We start from the raw sequence: 11,767 nt of genomic DNA on the forward strand, positions 1-11,767 counted from the left end.
GACGACAGGCTCATATCGGCCGATAATATCGGCAAAACGATATATCGGTCGTGCTCTAATTCAGAGCTTCTTATATCTGGATGGAGGATGTAGTACGGAGGATTCTGAGCTTCAAAACATTTCACACAATCCAAATCCAGAGACCAAACAGGCTTTTTTTTAGTTCTGTGGCAGTATTTTCACGGTAGATCAGTCTGAGGAAGGTTTAAAGTCTCGCACACACAGACAGGAGGACGTGTTTAACAGGCAAAAACAACCGTCCGATGCATATATACGCAGAACAACTATTAAAAACAAGGGCAGGTGGATTGTCGGCTTCTCATGTAGACATCAAAAGCATCAAAATACACATGCTTATTATGTGTGTGTGTTTGACACATACCTGCACTCGCTCTCTCACACACACACACACACACAGGACGTTTCTGCAGCTTTCTGTGTGAATATGTGCGAACAGACACGTTTTGTGTGGAGAAGCGTACGGGATTAAATTACACTTGAAACTTTATTTACATTTCAAAACTTTTTTTTAGCACTTTAAATCTACTTTGGATGTGTGAAATAGCAGCTTGTTTGTGTGACATCTCTCTCGCGGACACAGACACACACACACACACACAGACACAGACACAGACACACACACACACACACTGAATAAATAACCTGAGCTTCTTCATCTTTGCCATGATGCAACCCTGAGGAAACTCCGTGCTGTCTGAAGCAGTGTGTGTTTGTCTGCATGCTGATGTCCCTCAAAACCACAAAACCCTCAGCTGGGCTTTTAAAACTTGAACATATTTATTGCACGGCTCTCTTGATCGAGATTCATCAGCCGCTGAATTCTGTGGTCAGGTGATTTGTATGTTGCATATTTGTTACAGATTTCACGTACATAGCTGTGTAAGTTTCGTAACTTTCTGTCCTTTTTTTTTCATCACACATATAAATACATCAATAAATGAGCTGGATTTATTTTCTATTTCGGCAAGCATGTGATCAAAATGACAAAAAAATGTTACAAAAGATTTATATTTCAAATACATGCTTTCTAAACTTTCTATTCATCTGTGAATCCTGAAAATTAAAATTTATCACGTTTTCCACAAAATTAGAAAACTATTATTTTAAATTGTAATAATATTTCAAATTTTTTTACTGTATTTTTGATCACATCAATGCATCCCTGGTAAGCAGAAGAGACTTCTTTCAAAAAAAAATATATATATAAAAAACTTATGAAACCTAAACTTTGTCATACCTGTCAAGTGATTGCAGAAGCGTTTTTTCTTATGCAAAGAGAAACGCCAGCTGTCACAGTGTTCTTGTTTCTCCCTCTGCTTCTGTCTATCTGTATCTCATTTGCCGGCTCGTATCTGGTGTTGTTTTCCCTGGATATCTTTGTCAGTTGCGGTGGTTAAATGAAGCTCTGATTGTGTTAGCAGGCCGATGGCTGCGTGTCTTTTAGACGACTTTATTAGCCCCACAGATGCAGGATTGGTTACAAACACACTGTCATGTTTGATTATATCATGGAGCTGATCAATATTCAGCATATTTCCGGATATCAGGCTCTCTGGAGTTAAGCATGGATGCGTTTTTAGGTTTCCAGTGAATTATGTCTTCTGTACTCGGCTGTTCCTTACATTAAAGCATTAGGAACGGAAACAGTGTAATAGATCAGCGCGTGCCTCAGGAAAATAGAGGAGGATTTAGCTGGTAAAAGCTGCATGCACTGTGACTTTGTGACAAAAAAAGGGTAACACAATAAGGTTCCATTAGTTAATCCATTAGCTAACATGAACAAACAATGAACAATACATTTATTACAGTATTTATTCATCTTTGTTAATGTTAGTTAATGAAAATACAGTCGTTCATTGTCAGTTCATGTTAGTTCACAGTGCATTAACTAATGTTAACAACTTTTGTTTGATTGTAATAATGCATTAGTAAATGTTGAATTTAACATTATCTAAGATTAATAACATGCTGTAGAAGTATTGTTCATGCTTAGTTCATGTTAACTAAAGAAGTTAACTAATGTTAACTAATGAACCTTATTTTAAAGTGTTACAAAAAAGAAAAAAAAATGCTGTAATGTGGAAAAAAAATATTATTGTATTTTTGTCTCAATAATTGGTATTTTATCATTGAATCTAATTATATTATTATTTTTAAATATGTTTATGTAGTTTCTATTCATTTCTATTAATTAGTTTTAGTTTTAATTAGTTTGAGTTATTTTAGTACTTCAAGTTAAATTAAATTAAATTGAGAAAATATTTTTTTTTTATAAATATTAATTTTCTTGTGTGTTTTTGTCATGTTTTTTAATGTATTTTAAAATGTTTTTATTCATTTTTATTTATTAGTTTTAGTTTATTTCGTTTTAGTTATTTACTAAATGAAAAATGAGTAATGTTGTCACTGAGATAGAATATTTATTTATTTATTTACCTTTTTTATTTTAAGTAATTATTTTCTTTTAGTTGATTTATTGAGATCTTTTATTAATGGTTTTAGTTGTATTTTTTCCCACTTAGTTTTAGTTTATGTATTTACATATACGTTAAACGGACATTGTTTGCAACATTAAGGAAGTGAGTGTGCTTTTTGGAAAAAAAAAAATTAATTAAAAAAAATATATTGATGCCAGTTAATAGTCCCTTCATTTTCTTTCATCAAAATATTTATTTATAAATGTTCTTTTAAATTAGTGGTGAAATAAGACCCATGTTTTCGTGAGACTCGCTCATATGTGTGTGTGTGTCTGTGTGTGTGTGTGTGTGTGTGTATAGATACACTTGTATGTTTGTGTTCAAATATGTCTTACTGTTTGCACAGATATGTAAGTTTTCAGAACAAATATGTAAATATCAAGCTTTTTATGGAGATAGAAACGTATATTTTGTTATGTATATATATATTTTAGGTGTATCGTCATCCTCAGTAAATATGTGCGCTTGCTTGTGTTTTGTGTTTGTGTGTGTGTGTGTGTGTATGTGTGTGTGTGTGTGATACATGTGTAATATGCATTTCTTCAGTAAAGCCTGTGGCGATTGAACACAACAGTCAGTTTGTCCTGCGCTGTTATTTTCACGTGCTCAAACACACACACACACACACACACACACGACCCTGTATTTAATAAGTCATCTCCAAACTGACCCCATGTACACAGACACGCACGCGCACGCGCACGCACACGCACACACACACACACACACTAAAATCCCTCAACACAAAGCTGTGTGTATGAACACGTGTCTCATGTAAAGCTCCTGTCATATGCATTGCATTGCGATTGTGTGTATAGAAGCTAAGCTGTTTTGCCTTTTGGCGTTCTCATTTCGATTTCCTTTTCGAGGCTGTTCTGTGAGTATATACAGCATCATAACTGAATGGGACTATGGTCTACACTACACACAAACACACAAGCTTTTCATAATCATAAGGATTACCTCCATTTCTGCACGCTCACTCTTTTCATGCTAATAGGACGCAACCTGTGAGCATTAATCATCCCGACTGCCACATTCAACACAAACTCATATCCAGGCAGACCAAACCTGGTTTTGTTTTGTTTTGTTTGTGTGTGTTTGTGTGTGACTCACACTCTAAGAGCAGCAGACTAGCACACTGTCGTTTGCGTTTAGTGAACTCTGTCTGACAGATTGCCACTTTTTCAGTTCACTCTGAAAGCGGTCGAGCAGAACGCCTTAAGAGACTCTAATAGGACGCAACCTGTGAGCATTAATCATCCCGACTGCCACATTCAACACAAACTCATATCCAGGCAGACCAAACCTGGTTTTGTTTTGTTTTGTTTGTGTGTGTTTGTGTGTGACTCACACTCTAAGAGCAGCAGACTAGCACACTGTCGTTTGCGTTTAGTGAACTCTGTCTGACAGATTGCCACTTTTTCAGTTCACTCTGAAAGCGGTGGAGCAGAACGGCTTAAGAGACTCTCCTGCTGAAAAAAGAGCTCAAACTGGCCTGTGGTGGTTTGTTGGTCTTAACTTGCCACTAAGCTGGCCTATTTTGGTAAAAAAGAAGTGTGCTTAGTTGTTTTGAATGTGCACTTGTAGTGTACTTCAAATCTTTAAAGTATATTATTAAAAAAACTGTACTTACAGATACTATAACATTTATGAAATAAAAGTTAATTTAGTGACACTTTTCATGACTGTTTCTTAACACACTTAAGTACACTTTTTAAAAAGTGACCTTCAAATTAAAAGTTTCATTTTGAAATACATTTTACATCAAAGTGCGCTTATGCTGATGTGTTTGATGGGTTTTAAAGTACATTTTAAATAATTATGTTTTAATAATCTTTCATGCTTTTAAAAAGTAAAATCAACGCTAACACACTAAAGCGCATGCAGTGTTATTTTAGTTTTATTAATATATCGTTATTTTTTTTATATTTTGAGTTAAATTATTTTACAATTTTCTGTTTTCACTTAAATTTTAAAGTTTTCATTTTGTTGTGTGTTTTTGTAATTTTTATTAGTTTATTTAAATGTTTTTTTTTAAGTTTAATTGATTAGTTTTAGTTTATTTAGTTTTAGTTATTGTAGAACTTCTTTTTGAACTAAATTAAAATTAGTAATACTGCTTTGACAGCTAGTTGAAATAAAATATTTTATTTTATTTTATTTCAAATAACGTAGTTAATGTAGTTTTAGTTAACTACAATAACGCTGGATACATGTAAAGTGCTTAATTATAATTTTAACTGTAGTTTGTTTTTGGCATTACGTTTAAAGTTAATATTTTAAATGCACTACATTGCAACTTCATCATTACAGATGTGTACCTAAAATTATATTTATATAGATGACATACAGGTTTCAATAGAAATGACATTAAAGTATATTTAAGTTTATCATAAATGCTTGTCCGCACATTCAGCAGCACTTTAACCATATTTCAAAGACGACAGAAGTAATTATGAAATCAAGTCCTATTTAATTGGGTCAAAAACACTCTAAAGTTCAGCTAATTGCATTTAATATAAATTTAAACTATAATACATTCTCATTTAATTGTAAATAGCATGCAATTAAGTGTCTGAAGTCATTACACTTAAGTGTGTTATTTTTAAGTACTAATTAATTTGGCAGTAAGTGCTCTTTTTAAAAGTGTACTTCTTTTTCACTTGATTATAGAGGAACACACATACTGACAAAATGCTCTGGAAGTCATTACAGCATCTGCAAACTCCATGAATGTAAATGTAAACAGAGTAGAAGCAGAAGCGCAGCTAACACTCATTTAACACTGTTTCCTCTTGTGACCTAAACATGTGACCCTCTGATAATCAGTGTGTTCCTTAAGCTCATTGTGTGTGTACACACACACACACACACACACACACACACACACAAGCCATCTGACACTTTCCAGAACAATGCAGACAGGGTCGCATGTGCTCTGGCCAACAGAAAGCCTTTATGAGAAAGAACAATAGGTGCATGTAGTGAAGAGAGGATTAAGAATTGATCAGCTTCCCGACACTTTCCACTGAGAGAGAGAGAGAGAGAGAGCGAGGGAGCGTATGGAGGGGTTGTGGACACTTGATCCGCTCCCTCAACACGGCCTTGTTGCTTTTGGTTGGAATTCAAAGAGGCATCTAACAAAAGTGACTTGTGTTCCAGCAGTCCGCAGGTGAGTGAGTCGTAACGCTGCTGTCGCTCGTCAGGCCTGTTGTTCTTATTATACACACACAATTTGAACAGCTGTAACGTTTTATCCCTGCGGTGTAAACCCACCACACTTTGCCTGCTTTAAGGACCTGTGGCTAATTGCATTTTGTGTAATTATGAGATGGATGGGATGTATGGTTGCCTAGCAACTAGCGGTTAGATGTGCAGTATTTAGAATGTCATGTCTTCGTCCTCATTGGAGCAGGAATTTTAGGGTTTCATGGTGAATGCATTTGCTTCAAGGACACAAGTTGTGAAATGTGTTTATTTATATAACCGTTCTCCTCATTAACACCTTGTCAAATGGATCATCTCTTCTAAGTTACATGGCTTTTATAAGTTTGGGAAATTTAAATCTATTTGTTTTAGCGGATGTAAAAATGTAAAGGTAAACCCACAGGCCGCATCCATTCTCTTTATTGTACTTGAAAATATTATTTATTTTTTGGATGAAAACAATATATTTGGAAATAAAAGCTATAGCATTTTGTCTTAATTCTTTCCATATATAAATTTAGATTTTAGTTGACGTAATGTATTATTAAAATTACTCCAAATTTAAGATCCTACATCAGTATCAATCATTTTAATATGATTTTGTGTAGCAAAGAACTGGTCATTTAAAAAAAAAAAAGGATATTTGCAGCATTACATTCTAATAGTACTCTGTATTATTTATACACTATTGTAGTATGTATTGGTGTTTGTACTTGACGTTTTATATTTTCAGTTTTCATTTTAGTTTATATTCTTAAATGTTGTGTGCTTTTGTCATTTTTAGTACTTTTGACATGCTTATTTATATAGTTAGTTGTTTTATTCTATTCAGTTTTATTTAATTTGATTTGATTTCATTTGATTTCATTGAACGAAAACGATTTTTAATCATTTTAGTTTTATTTAGCAATAACAACACTGGTAGTTTGACAACCTTGAGCACAAGGCTTGTAATGTTTAAAATGTCTCCCTCTTGGTTTCTCTCTCTCTCTCTCTCTCTCTTATTCCTGCTCTCTCTTTTCCTCTGTTTGGCCTGTTTCTTCCTCTCTTGTCTCAGGGAGTCCTGACTTTGTATTTCAGTGCCTCTTTTCCTTGTTCTTCTGAGCCGTAGAGGCAGGAAAGGGCTTGTCAGTGGACCTGTTGATAGACGAGTCTCCCTCTTTGTTTCTCTCTCTCTCTCTCTCTCTCTTATTCCTGCTCTCTCTTTTCCTCTGTTTGGCCTGTTTCTTCCTCTCTTGTCTCAGGGAGTCCTGACTTTGTATTTCAGTGCCTCTTTTCCTTGTTCTTCTGAGCCGTAGAGGCAGGAAAGGGCTTGTCAGTGGACCTGTTGATAGACGAGGCTCTGAAGACTTACGTTGGAGCCACAGGCAAAGCAAAGAGCCATTAGGAGTCTTCAGTACTAAACAAGCACACATTGACACAAAGTCCCCGAATGCTTTTACATACCAGCCCGAAGAGAACATCACTTACCGCATTCCAAACAACAGCGGAGAGACGTTTGGACGTCTGGAGCAGAAATGCACGCCATCGCTCATTCATGACATATTCACATGGGTAACTGCGTGGCTGAACGCAGTTCATTGTTTTTGGTATTGTTGGTTAATTAAGTGTAGTTCACTGACTGGATATTTTAATAACGTGTTGAAATGTGAAGAATGGACCTCCAGCACTGTGGGGAGTGTGTTTGAAGATCTTCCTCGAGATATTCGCTACAAAAGCCTTCCTGTTTTGGAGAAATCGCAGGTGTGCATCTCCGCCGCCCCTCCCAGAGTTCCTTTCAGTTGCAATTTGCTTAGTTCTGCCATCTCGTTCCCAGCGAAACCGGAGAGTTGAGCTTCTCTTTTGTTTGTTTCACTAGATAATGCTTCATTTCCATGGTGAGTCATTCGTGTTTGGGAGTTTTAAGCCCCTGAAAAACATCAGTCATCATGCGGATATGGAAGCAGCTTCACTCCGTCATCCTGAATCTAAAACCTCTTCTGCATTTTGATGACAGATTACGAATACATTTTTCACAACGTGTTAATAAAGTAAATGTGTACATTTCTACCTGATCAGATGCTTTAAATCTTTTCATTTCAGTTTAGTTTATTCAGTAATATTAAATGATTCGAATGATACTTATTCGTTTTAGAAGCGACCACATAAAGTAAAATTTACATTAACTTACAAAACATTTTAAAGGGGTCATATGGCGTTGCTAAAAAAGAACATTATTTTGTGTATTTGGTGTAATGAAATGTGTTTATGCGGTTTAAGGTTAAAAAAAACCACATTATTTTCCACATACTGTACATTATTGTTTCTCCTCTATGCCCCGCCTTTCTGAAACGCGTCGATTTTTACAAAGCTCATTTGTTGCATCCAGTGGGGACATAATTCCGGATTATAATGACGTATACTGTCTTTTTACGTGTTGCGTTGCGTATCGCGCAGCGTAAACATAAAACCATGTCTGCATTTGTGATCGGAGAAATGACAAACAACAAGTACTACTCTACACTGCTCAAAACTCGCGTTTGAATCATCAGTGGCAAATTCTTTAAATATGAAAACGTACTTACTTGAAATCGCATCATATGACCCCTTTAATTTAAGACTCCTATACAGTGTGACATGATACATTTACATTTTATAAGCTCATTAATGTTTGGCTGTGCATTATGGAGATTATATGACATATATACATGCCAATATGCCTTCTGGTGGTCACCATGGAGATGTATTTTTACAAAAATGTTTAACAAAAATTCAAGCAGGGATGCATTGGATTTATCAAAAGTGACAGTAAAGACATTTATAATGTTACAAAATATTTCCATTTCAGTGTTTCTTGAGCAGCAAATCAGCATATTAGAATGATTTCTGAAGAATCATGTGACACTGAAGACTGGAGTAATGATGCTGAAAATTCAACTTTGCATCTCATAAATAAATTACATTTTAATGTATATTCACATAGAAAACTGTTATTTTAAATTATAATAATATTTCACAATATTGCGACCCCAAACGAATGAACAGTCAATAACTGTAAATTTTTTATACAAACTTTCGGTTATAGTGGTGAATGTTTGTATGTGCTCTGAGGCATAACTAGGCATCATTAGAAAGAGTCATTTGGTCATTTATCAGTGTTGCGTGACCATGACTAGTTGCTGTATATTTGATTACTCGATGCTTGTATTTGATTATGCATGCCTGGCGATGAGAACATATCCAGATGTTGCAGTTCTGCAGTGTTGTCAAAGTCATCGGTCATGCTGCTTCAGCCTCATAAACACCTCATGCTGTTGCACGATCACATGGTAACATGGGAAGTTAAAGGAATGTTTGACCAGATATGAAAATTACTCCAAACCGGTTTGATTTTTCTTTTTTAAATGTTTTTTACATGGAGCACTAAACAACTCAAGCTCATTGGAAAAACGTGCCCGTGGCGACATTTCTGCAAAATTGTATTATGTTGCTTCAATAAATGCGTTTAGTTTTATCCAAAACAGATAAGAGTGAATCTCGCAGTGTTTTATTATGTTGGTTGTCGTACGCATTGTGGCAGTTCGGAAATGAAGTGGCTAAAGTGGTTAAAGGGGTCATATGATGCGATTTCAAGTTTTCCTTTCTCTTTGGAGTGTTACAAGCTCTTGGTGCATAAAGAAGATCTGTAAAGTTGCAAAGACTAAAGTCTCAAATCCAAAGAGATATTCTTTATAAAAGTTAAGAGTCAACCACACCTACCTAAAACGGCTCGTTCTAACACGCCCCCACACTGTAAACCCGAACAGTACTACTAACTTATAAAGATTAAGAACACTGCAATTAAAGTCTGTTAAATCGTTGATGCAACTTATATCATCGCTCCAGTCTGACAGGGCATCATCACAATATGGTAAGGGGCGTAACATTTCCGTCACACGCTTGAGGTATTCGGCCAATCATAACGCACCGGATAGCTTTCCAATCACAGCACACCTCGCTTTTCAGACTGATGAGCTTTGTAAAAATCGACGCGTTTCAGAAAGGCGGGGCATAGAGGAGAAACAATAATGTACAGTATGTGGAAAAAATAATGTGTTTTTTGAACTTTAAACCGCATAAACACATTTCATTACACCAAATACACCAAATAATGTTCTTTTTAGCAACATCATATGACCCCTTTAATGCTCTATCGCGTTTGAAAATAATTTACCACCTTGACTAAACCTAATTGATAGTGTTCAGAAAAGCAAACCGGTGAGGACAAAACACATTTGCTGAAGCAACCATGCCATTTTAGCTTGATATTCTACAAGTCTTTGAGCTCTTTTATCACGACTTTGTTTCACAGGACTTGTATCTTAGCACTTTGTATCTCAAATGCAGTGCTGTATACCGGGTGCGCTACCGAGCAAGTTTACTATGTCAGAAAAGCCATACTGTTGGAGCTGAGTATGTGATGCAGACATCAAAATGCATTAGTTTACATATCATGCACTATGGTAAAAGTGTTTTGAGCTCATAACAGTATTGTGCAGGGAGCTGCATAGAAATAAATGTCTTAATTAATCAATAATCTGCACCTGTAGTCATAATGTATGTGAAAAGTAATAAAAGTTGTTGGTGTTTTACTACCACTAGTGTTCATTTCAGCTGGAAACTGTAGGTATAGGTATGTTTTTGGGGTTATGCTGATGAGAGCTGATAGTCACCACATGTATTAAGCTACTCCTTTAAAGAAAAGCACTTCCGTCATCTTTAGGGAAGAAGGGAATACAAGGTGGATAAAAACCCCTTGCAACTAAGTGATTGAAAATAGGTGACCCACAACCTAAAGCACCCAAGTATACTAGGATTTCACAGGCCCTGTGGTGTGTTATTTTTGTTTTGTCTCCGGATGGCATGCATTTTTCTTTTCATTTGGAAATCTGCTGGGAAACGACTGCCGTGTTTTTGTGCCTGGATTTTTGTTCTCCTTTCATTTGTCTTTTTTTATTATTTTATAAAAAAAATTTAAATCAGGAGGGATATCTCTGGTGCCTACAGTCAACCCCCACCAGCCCTATTTCTCTCCTCAAGCCTTCATCTTTCGCTCTCTCTGGGGATTCGCTCTCTCTCATCTCTACAGGAAACACAGAGCGATTTATATTTGTCTGTCTTTGTTTTCTAAATGGGTCAGATTGGCTTGTCAGTGGCGCTGTGACGTGCTGCAGAGATTTTAAACAGCAGCCATTAAATCAGCTCGCAGAGAGAAAAGAGATACGTGTACGCATGAAATCATTTTTAATTTACGTGTCGAAATATTTTCTGCTCTTCATTATGTAAGTAAATACAGGGGCTTTGAGATGTAATTGGTATTAATTCATGTCTTTGTAGCAGCAGGGATGCGAGGAAGGGTAAAAATACCAGCGGCATGATCAGTCAGCCGGATCAAACAGGGCAAAGATGTTTCTCATAAATCCCACATCAACCATGCGATTTAAATCTTAATTTGTATCTTCTGCCCACCTACTGAGGGTTACATCAGGTTACTTTCATTGTGTGCGTGTTCATTTATGCACACTTTGAGGTTGTTGTTGTTGTGTTTAAACAGATAAAACATGATAAAATACTTTAAATGAAACACAATGAAATGTCGATGTTGATGCCATGGATAATTGCAAAACCTGTGGCTTAAGTTATTATTAATTGAAACTAAAACCATTCATTACTTATAGCATATTCAAACATTAATGAAATAAAAAACGATATAAATTTTTTTTAACTTTTTTTATTTCAGCTAGTTGCCAAGGGAACATTTCTCAAGTTTGTATATAAATAAACTGAAACTAAAAAAATAAAATAAATAAATAAATAAAAATAACTAAATAAATAAAAAGAATTTTAAAATATACAGACGTACACACAAACTTGAAATAATAAAAATGACCTAATTGATACCTATATTATATGACCTAAATTAAAATAAAAACAGAAAATATAAAAATAAAATCTATTTAAAAAAATTACATCAAAATGTCTCAGTGATACTAAAATATCACTGAAAAAAAAAAAAAAAAAAACAAAAAAAAAAAAAAAAA

The sequence above is a fragment of the Sinocyclocheilus rhinocerous genome, unplaced genomic scaffold (assembly GCF_001515625.1).
Source record: "Sinocyclocheilus rhinocerous isolate Xijiao unplaced genomic scaffold, SAMN03320098_v1.1 scaffold680, whole genome shotgun sequence".
Taxonomy (NCBI): Eukaryota; Metazoa; Chordata; class Actinopteri; order Cypriniformes; family Cyprinidae; genus Sinocyclocheilus; species Sinocyclocheilus rhinocerous.